The sequence below is a fragment of the Athene cunicularia genome (assembly GCF_003259725.1).
Source record: "Athene cunicularia isolate RWA chromosome 3 unlocalized genomic scaffold, athCun1 chr3_part1, whole genome shotgun sequence".
Classification (NCBI taxonomy): domain Eukaryota; kingdom Metazoa; phylum Chordata; class Aves; order Strigiformes; family Strigidae; genus Athene; species Athene cunicularia.
The window spans coordinates 97,576,600-97,585,209 of NW_020799097.1; the positions used below are offsets into that span (position 1 = coordinate 97,576,600).

General features: G+C 37.2%; 1 long non-coding RNA gene across 1 annotated transcript; it reads left to right on the forward strand.

The window, feature by feature from the left end:
- The first annotated feature begins 6,264 nt into the window (after positions 1-6,264).
- Positions 6,265-7,786, forward strand: LOC113478783. Its single transcript, XR_003398137.1, has 2 exons — positions 6,265-6,340; positions 7,713-7,786. It is a non-coding gene; the product is annotated as an uncharacterized LOC113478783 (long non-coding RNA).
- Positions 7,787-8,610: the final 824 nt, after the last annotated feature.

Genomic DNA, 8,610 nt, shown 5'->3' on the forward strand with positions numbered 1-8,610 from the left:
GCTGGGATTTGAAATAGCGTGTGCAAAGAGTGTCCATGACTTCAGCTAGTTAAAGCAGTTTGTTTCTATAATTTCATATGAATTGAAAATAAATGTATAGCAAGCAATATTTTAAAGTTACTTTCTGTTATTCTGCTGGCATCATCTCCAAAATAGTCGTATGTCTTAATGACATTCCATTTATTTAACTGCTTTTCTCATTAAAAACACTGCCCTGGTGGTACTGATTGCTCGGTGTTTGACTCACTAGCTTATACAGATCTGCCTCTTCTGAAGAGACAAAAACCCAGGGTAGAGCAACAAGTCCAGAGAAGGGAAGTTCCCTGCTAAGAGTTTATCAGATTGAGGAACAATGTGCATTGCCCGATGCACTTATTATCCAGGAAGTTACTCATCACTGTTAGTTATTCTTACTGAAAATACTAAAATAATTTCCAGTACTGCATCCAAGAAACTGTGTCCTTCAACTAACAGTGGGACCAGTGTTATTAAAATGGCCATGATTCTGCACATAGAGGAATTTTAAAAATTGAATTAAACACAAAAGCTGATGAGGTATTTTCATTTAATTTTATTTTATTGAGCTGGAAAGGAGATTTTACCAGTGCTCTGAATGGGTTTGTTACAACACCGTCCAGATCTATGCACTCTGAGACCCTATGGTCTTGGTTTTTTCTCTCTTCATAAAGGCTTGGTAGGCAGGCCTCTGAGCTAAGAAAGAGTGAGAAAAAATAATATAGAGTTTTCTTATACTTCCAATATGAGCAAACTGTTTCCATTTAAGCTCTCCTCTAACTAAAATTTGTTTTTTTCCTTGTAATGAAGATCTTAGCCACCAACAGAAATCAGTATGCTGTACTGTTAAAAGCCTTTCAAGGTACTCTTCTCCACTTGTGCCAAAGGATGGTAAGGATGTGAAGGTTCTGAGCTCTCTGAAAGCTTGCAGTGATGGCACTGATGAAGAGCTCCCAGCTACACCATTCTCAGGAGGAGGGCCCTTAGGAGTGGTCTAGAAGCCATAATCCAGACATAATCCTCCAAGAATGGCTCCTCCAGAACATGTGTGCAAGGTCCCATGTGCTCTTAGTTTCCAATCAGTACATGGTAGCCCTGAGGCTCAGTGGGAAGAAAAGGTGCTGTCAGCCCAACAGAGCACTCCGAGCATGTCAGAATGGCACCCCGACTCTCTGGGTCTCTGCTGCATTTTGCTTGATGTGCATCCCGAGGATGGTATGCTCAGCAGAGTGTTTCCATCCGCAGAGCACACACTGTGTGTCCTGTTTCTGTGTTCGAGCTTCAGGAAGTTCTGCTGTGTTTCACAAGAGCAGCTGTTATGTGACATGAAATCATAACTTCATATACTCTCTGTGAAGTCAACTGATGCTGATGCAAGGAAATTCCAGGATCTGATCAAGAAATGGAGACTACAGGTTATTGCCTCATTTTCTGAATTTATTCTGTTCATGGACACCTCTGCATGCGAAGATCGGGGTTAAAATATGGTTCAACAGGTTGCCATTTGGTCTCAGTGATCTGTGGTCGAGGAAGACATGAATAACACACTGAGATTGGAGCTGTATAATAATACAAACACTTCAGTGATGTACCAGGTGTTGCCTGAAGGCACCAGCTTTCAGACAAGACCTTCAGCTCCTTATCTGAGCTCCAGTGTTTTGTAGATAAATGATCACACTGCACTTTTGAAAAGAGCACAGGGACAACCCCAGGTTTCTAACTAACATTCACTTTCTTAGCACATAATATAACATGCAGGGCTGTTACTGACTGAAGCTTGGCCGTGAATGTTTGCCTACATAGTCACTGTACTTACCAGCACCTAATTCATCTAAAAGCAGTCTTTAGGATTTTGAGAGAGACGTTAAATAAAACAAAATTACATTTTTCCATTCTGTCTCACACATAAATCTCTATAAACATAAACCAATCGTGTGTGCAGTTTGAACACAAGCTTTGCTTCTGAGTAGTTTTAAATAAGAGTTTTTCACATCCTTATTTAGGTGCAGTATCTTTTCTGCCTTCAATGTTACTAACATACTCAAAGGGACTGGAAGTTTTGCAAAAAATCACAGCCCTGTATCTGACTAAGTAATGAACTCACAGGTGCGCTTCTCTTCCGGCACTTTCCTGAATGCACCCGTCTGTGTGTAAAGGCCATGCTGGTAGCAGAGCTTTCCATGCTAGCATTTCCAACCTCATTTGTTATCATCAGACCCAAATGTTACTTCTGCAAGCAGCAGTTAAGAAGCAGTGGTTTAATTCCTCTGGAGCCTGTAGGCTGTTCCCTGCAGAATGCAATCTCATGGTGGGACTTAATTATTTCAAGAGTTTGGAGAACAAAAAGATCTTGACAGCAAGATAAGTATGAGCTCAGGGAACCAGGGGTCCCAGTCCAAGTCACTTTCCTCTGGATTTGGTGAAAGACAGATTTAGTTTCTGTGTGTTATCTGTATTATCTTTGTAATAACTGGCAGAGTCTTTGAATGCAAAGGCAAATAAAGCGGTTAATGTGCTGAGTTCATAGTTTGCTGAGAAAATTAATATAAATTAGTGAGTCTACCAAAGGCCTATGCAAAACTGCAGTAATATACAGAAAGGAATAAGGATAATAATTTGAGAATGAGATGTGTTTTCTGTTTACCCAACCATTCATCAGAGGGATGATTTCATTTTGGTATGCTGTCTTCCCTAACCAGACTTTTCACTCTCCTGAGTGAAAATCTAAGTTATGTAAATCACATGTATATGTATAATGTACAAAATGGTCATTAACTGCAAATCTAACTTTCATGAAATTTTGTATGTCAGTCGATTTTAACATTTTTTAATGTTGCATTCATTTTTTCATAATGGAAATTAAAAAAATCAAAATAAAACCTAATGAAGAAAAACATTCAGTACTGATATAGAACATCAAACAAGCTTAGAGTTTTCAGTGTGAGAATACATTGGCCTGGGAGCATCACTACTCAATCATTATTTGTTTCCAAAAATTGCAAGTGATAGAGCTGGGCCGAAAATGCAAAATGCATCTGCAGTCTGTCTCAGATTATTTTTGGTAGTCACATGAAGTTTTGGAATTTAAAAAAAAATAAATAAACAAGAGGAAAAACTTAAGTTTATTGATTTTCCTGGAAAACAGAATAGATGTATAGATTATAAAATAAAAGTAATAAATATAAATGTTATTGGATATGTCTTGTTTTGGTGTACAAATAGAGAGAAATACCTGAGAAATTTCTTATAAATGTTGCAAACTTTTCAGCATGATAAGTTGCTCTGTGAGAAATGTTCAAAGTAACAAAATTCTTAAAGAGATCAAAAAAGAACAAAGGGATTCTGTAGAAACAATGGACCAAATATATCTCAAGGATAACCCCACTGAGATCAGTGGAATTGTAGTAGGGATATACTTGGCCCAGTGACTCCAGAAATGATGTTAATGAGGAACCTTAACACTATTGCTAGAGAAATCTCTATTTAAACCATGCTGTGGCAGTTCATGTGAAAAAGTAAATGGGACCTTCACACGAACTGCACAGCATGTGAGTGTGAATCAACAGGCGATAATAAATTGGTCTGGTTTCCCTCTCCCTGACTTAAGCAAATGTATTATATTGTAGCATTTGTGATGTTATAATGAAGGTTATGTCATTATTCCATTATGTTCAAAAAAGGCCTGATTGTCATCAAAAAAGGGAGGATGTTGAAAAATATTTCTTAGTTCTTACAAAAGAGAGAATCTGTAGATCAAATTTAGTTAGTGATAAATCCCTATTAAAAATCCCGTTTGTCTAAAACTTAATCTCATAGATGTCAATAAACCTTGGATGATGAAATGTTTTGTAAAATAAAAGCCTCTCTTTTTTTCAAAAGAAAGCAAACCTGAATGGGTTTCTAACAGAATTTTACTTTCTGATAGAAAGAACCAATGATTTAAAAAGTGTGGAGGAATGTAGTATCTGATGTCCTATGACATGATATATCTTGAAACTACTTAAAAACAGAACTTGAGATACCAGAGAAAGAAGTGACCTTTCAACTTAAACTGCTGCTGAAAAAAAGAAAAAAAAAAGAGCAGATCAAGATTATTTTTATTTTAGGGTGAAGTACCCACAAATAACAAGCTGAAGCTGCCTGGTTTGCTGTGGCCTGCCTCAGACTGAATGCAGCTCTTATATAAAGCTCTTCACTAGCAGATTTGAAGGCACTTTACATTTAGTGTTCCTAGGGACAGATGGGGAAACAGAGATGCAGAAAGATAAGGTGGGCAGCATCCCTGAGATAGGGATATTGTTGGAGTCAGGATCTCATTGCGCCCACTGACAGAAGAGGCAGAATCCAGCATCAATATCCCTACCCCAGGCCACCTACATAAAATATGACTGCAAGCTCTTTTCTGTTTGAGGACTCTTATTCTCCACTGAAGAGCAAAATCTTGTTCCCTAATCCAGTGTCTGTTTGCAGTGAAGTGTTCAAACATTGGGCAAAAAAAAAAAATCCCACACCAAAAACCCTCAGCAGTCTGTGGGCATGTGAAAGGGATTATAAACTGCAGTGCCTGTGCACTGGGCTGCACTCACTGCACCAGACTCAGTGACCCTGGACGTCACTTCCAGTCCTCTAGCCCTATGAACCGTGATTTCATTCCAGAGATCACTGAAAAAGAAATGCAGCATTTCACAGATTTCATCTAGCACATTCAAAATGATCATGTCCTGACATTTCAACTGTTGAAAAGAGCCAGTATTTACTACCTCACATGAAAAAGACCAGAAGGCTAAAATGCATAACAAAGTAAAACTGTGATATGAGACAGATGAACTCATTTAGATAAAATAAGACAAGACTCAACCTTCATCTGAACTTCAAATTGAAACTGAATTAAACCTCTCATTGAAGGGAGATAAAAAGTTAGCCAACTTATTTGTCTTCCAGTTTTTCTTTTTACTAAAGAGAATGCTATTGATGTGCTGGCTGACATTCTGGGGAGAGCCGTTCCTGCTGCTGGTACAGCTTCCTGAGAGATAGTGAGCCAGGCACTCAGCCTTTCTTGACTCACTTTCCAGCCACAGTCTGATGTTCCTCCTCCCTCTCCTTGCTCTATGATGTATGTACTTAAAACACAAATTTAGAACAGGAACTACTTTTTATTATGTGATTACACAGTACCTGAGGTCCTTCTTTCAGCCATCGTGTCCAGTGTGTTTGAAGTACAAATGATGATGTTCAAAATATTTTTCTGTGCATGTCCCCCAATGTCACCTAGGTGGAGAAATATTTTTGATAGAGATATATTTTTGATGGGCTATCTCTTTGGTTTAACATTCTGAATATAACTAACTCATTTGAACTTTAAAAGTACTAGGAGAAGAAACAGAAACATTGCCTGCAAGTTTGCCTGCACTATACGGACTTCATGCCTTCATTCAAAAGTTAGAAGCAAGCAAATGCATTGACTGCATTTCAATCCACACTTCATGGTAAGCAATTATCATTCTGCTATGTGTCATTTCCCTCTATATTGTTACAATAATGCTCTGTATTTTTGCAAGAATCCTTTGGGTTATAAAAGTCCTACAAAAGAGAATGGAAAATATTTTTATATAAGAAAATATTATACAACACAGCATGATCCCACTCCTCATCATTTGTTCTAGGATTTTTCAGAAATGTTAATTTCTCTATCCGGATTTCATAAATACCTCGAACATTCCAACTATCATAAAAATAATATGTTTGATGTAAACTGTCTTCTGGGTCCTTTATCTGCTGTTTCTAAATTGGCTGGTTTGGTCCTGATCTGAGTTGTCATGTATGGCCCAGAAAGGAGTTGACAAAACACCTTAGTTCTTCCTACAAGTCTTCATTTGTGAAACAGGCTTTAACCAAATACAGCAATCTTTACTGTAGCTCAGGATATTGGGAAAAGTGAGATCTTGAAGACCTGTCATTAGTAGATTTCTTCAAAGGAAGAAAATACTGGTTCAAGCTTCTCAGCCTTTTCGTTGGGGAGTAAGAGATCTCTGTGTGTTTTCTTTCCACTGCCAGTGTCCCATTTTATCTCCCACCTCCAAGGACTTAAGAAAACCCTTGCATCTATACCTTCTCTCCTAATCTCCCTCAACAGATACTAATATGGTCAATAGACATAAGAAGTGGCATAATAATGTCATGAAGCATTCCAATCAGAAGATTCATTATCAGATTTATTACACTAGTTTATTCATATTGCAGGAGTGGAGAAAATCCCAACACATAACAGCTAACAGAATTTAGACTTCTTCCAGAATCCTCAGAGTAGAAAGAAGTAAAGAACAAGGTGAGCACATTACCCAGCACTCTTAAGGGATGTTACAATACTATAAGCATATCTGTTGAACCCCACTTCTATTCCCTATTCCTGAACAAAAAATATCCAAATGTGGAGGCAGAATAAAGCTGGGTACAGATACTGAAGCTAGATTTTAGAAGAAATTAAGTGATAATTTGCACCTTCTCATCAGCATCTTTAGGAGTAAAACAAAATATGCAAGAAAATGAGTCTGAATATCAGCCTGAATATCACTATAAAAAAAAATTCAGTGCTTGAGGCATTGCTGAAACTGGGCAGATAAGGTACAGAAGATCCATTCTACTTAGAATTTTGAATGAACTAAAAGATGATCTAATAACACTCATTACATACTCACATGATATAAATATACCAGTCAGTTCCAGAGTCCTAAAAAACCCCCAAGAAATATCAATGAAGGCCAGTTGGAACAAGTAACAAAAAAGTAATGTGAAAGAGGGGGAAGAAAACCAGAAAGTATGAAAGAAAAAAAAAGGTAACTAGTTTCAGGATCTTGCATAATTAGTACGTCCAATGTGACATAGTATTGTCTCTGTTGCCTGTGAAGTATTTATAGATTTTGACCTTTTTTTTTGCAGTTGTGTTGAATGTTACCACAATCCAAATATGAATAGATATTACAATAACAGAGTACAGAATTATTCTGTAAATATTTTCTATCCTGCTAATAGTAACTGTGTTAATCATTTAAATGGCTTGCTACATTTCCATGCTTTATGCAGCAGTATTTAAAAATGTTCCCATCACCCTAGCAGGGCACACTTCTGAGTTTATGTCATGTCAGTCACTATATGGTTAAATACAATTTGAAAAACCTGTCAAAAAACTACTGTAAAATGAGTAGGTCTTTCACAACCATTCATGGAAAAGTAGGAAATATATTAAAGCAATACAGTATAGTTTTACTCTAACATTTAGGAAGAGAAGTGTATAAATCATTGTGTCATAGCATCTAAAACTGTCTCAGTTGCAACAGCAGGCTGCAGGGCAATATTTACTGCAAATTCCAATTATTGTTATTATGGGTGTTTCAACTTTGGTATGTTTATTTCCTTAGAATCACTCCCCCAAATGATCTGAATTACAAATTTCTGTTCTTATATAATAATTTCAATTTACCACTATTATTAAGATGTCAGCTCTCATTCCTGGTGACTTCTTCAGTTTATAGATAGTTACAGGCAAATTAGTCCTCACCTATGACAAGGGTTTTCCCTGTTCAGTTGAAAAAGTACACTGAAATAGATTCAGTTTCTTCTGTAATGACATTAGGGAGAATAGTTTCATTTCAGTTTCTGCTATATTCTATGCTATATTTTGTTTAATTTTTATTTCCCAGTGGGCCACTCAGTGATGTTGCTCTGAAGCTTCACTCACAAAAGAAGAAACAAGTTATAACTTCAGGAGACCTAGCAGAACACTACAATAACCTGTAAAATTACAGAGCAGCTTCCACAAAAGTAAAAGAGTTGATAAAGGAGAAAAATAAGCAGAAACCCCAAACCAGAACAGGATACAAACTGATCTATTCTGCGAGTACTTCAAGGAAAGTGAACAAAGAAGAAATTGGAAAAAAATATCACCTTGCTTATCACAAAATGGTTGAGGTTGGAAGGCACCTCTGGAGATCATCTAGTCCAACTTCCTGCTAAAACCAAAGCAAACGAGAGAGGGTTGCTCATCCAGGGACAGACACTCCACAGTTTTACCAGGCAACTTGTTCCGGTGTTTGAGAACCCTTGTAGTAAAAATGCTTTTTCTAACATTTTTTCTTAATCTCCTATGTTTCAATTTGTGCCTATTGCCTCTTGTCCTTTCAATGGATACCACTGAGAAGATTGTCTTCTTTACACCCTCCCTTTGGGTATTTGTACTCATTGATGAGATTCTCACCACGAGCTTTCTCCTCTCTTCTTCAGGCTCAACAGTCCCACGTCTTATGTCAGATGCGCCAGTCCCTTAATCATCTTCATCTCCCTTCACTGGATGATTTATAAAGATTTCTTACTCAAATACACATTGTTTATGCATATTACCTATATTTATAAATATATTACATATTTTTTAAAAAATACCACACACCCCCTTCAGCAGGGAATGCCCTAGGGAATGTGAGAATTAGACATGCTTGCACATTAATTCAGTCCATGTAGTATATCTATTATGATTTTTAACCTATTTTGGGAGAGAGGAGGCATGATCTCTCATCCATTCAGGCTACAAATGGGCAAGCTGTA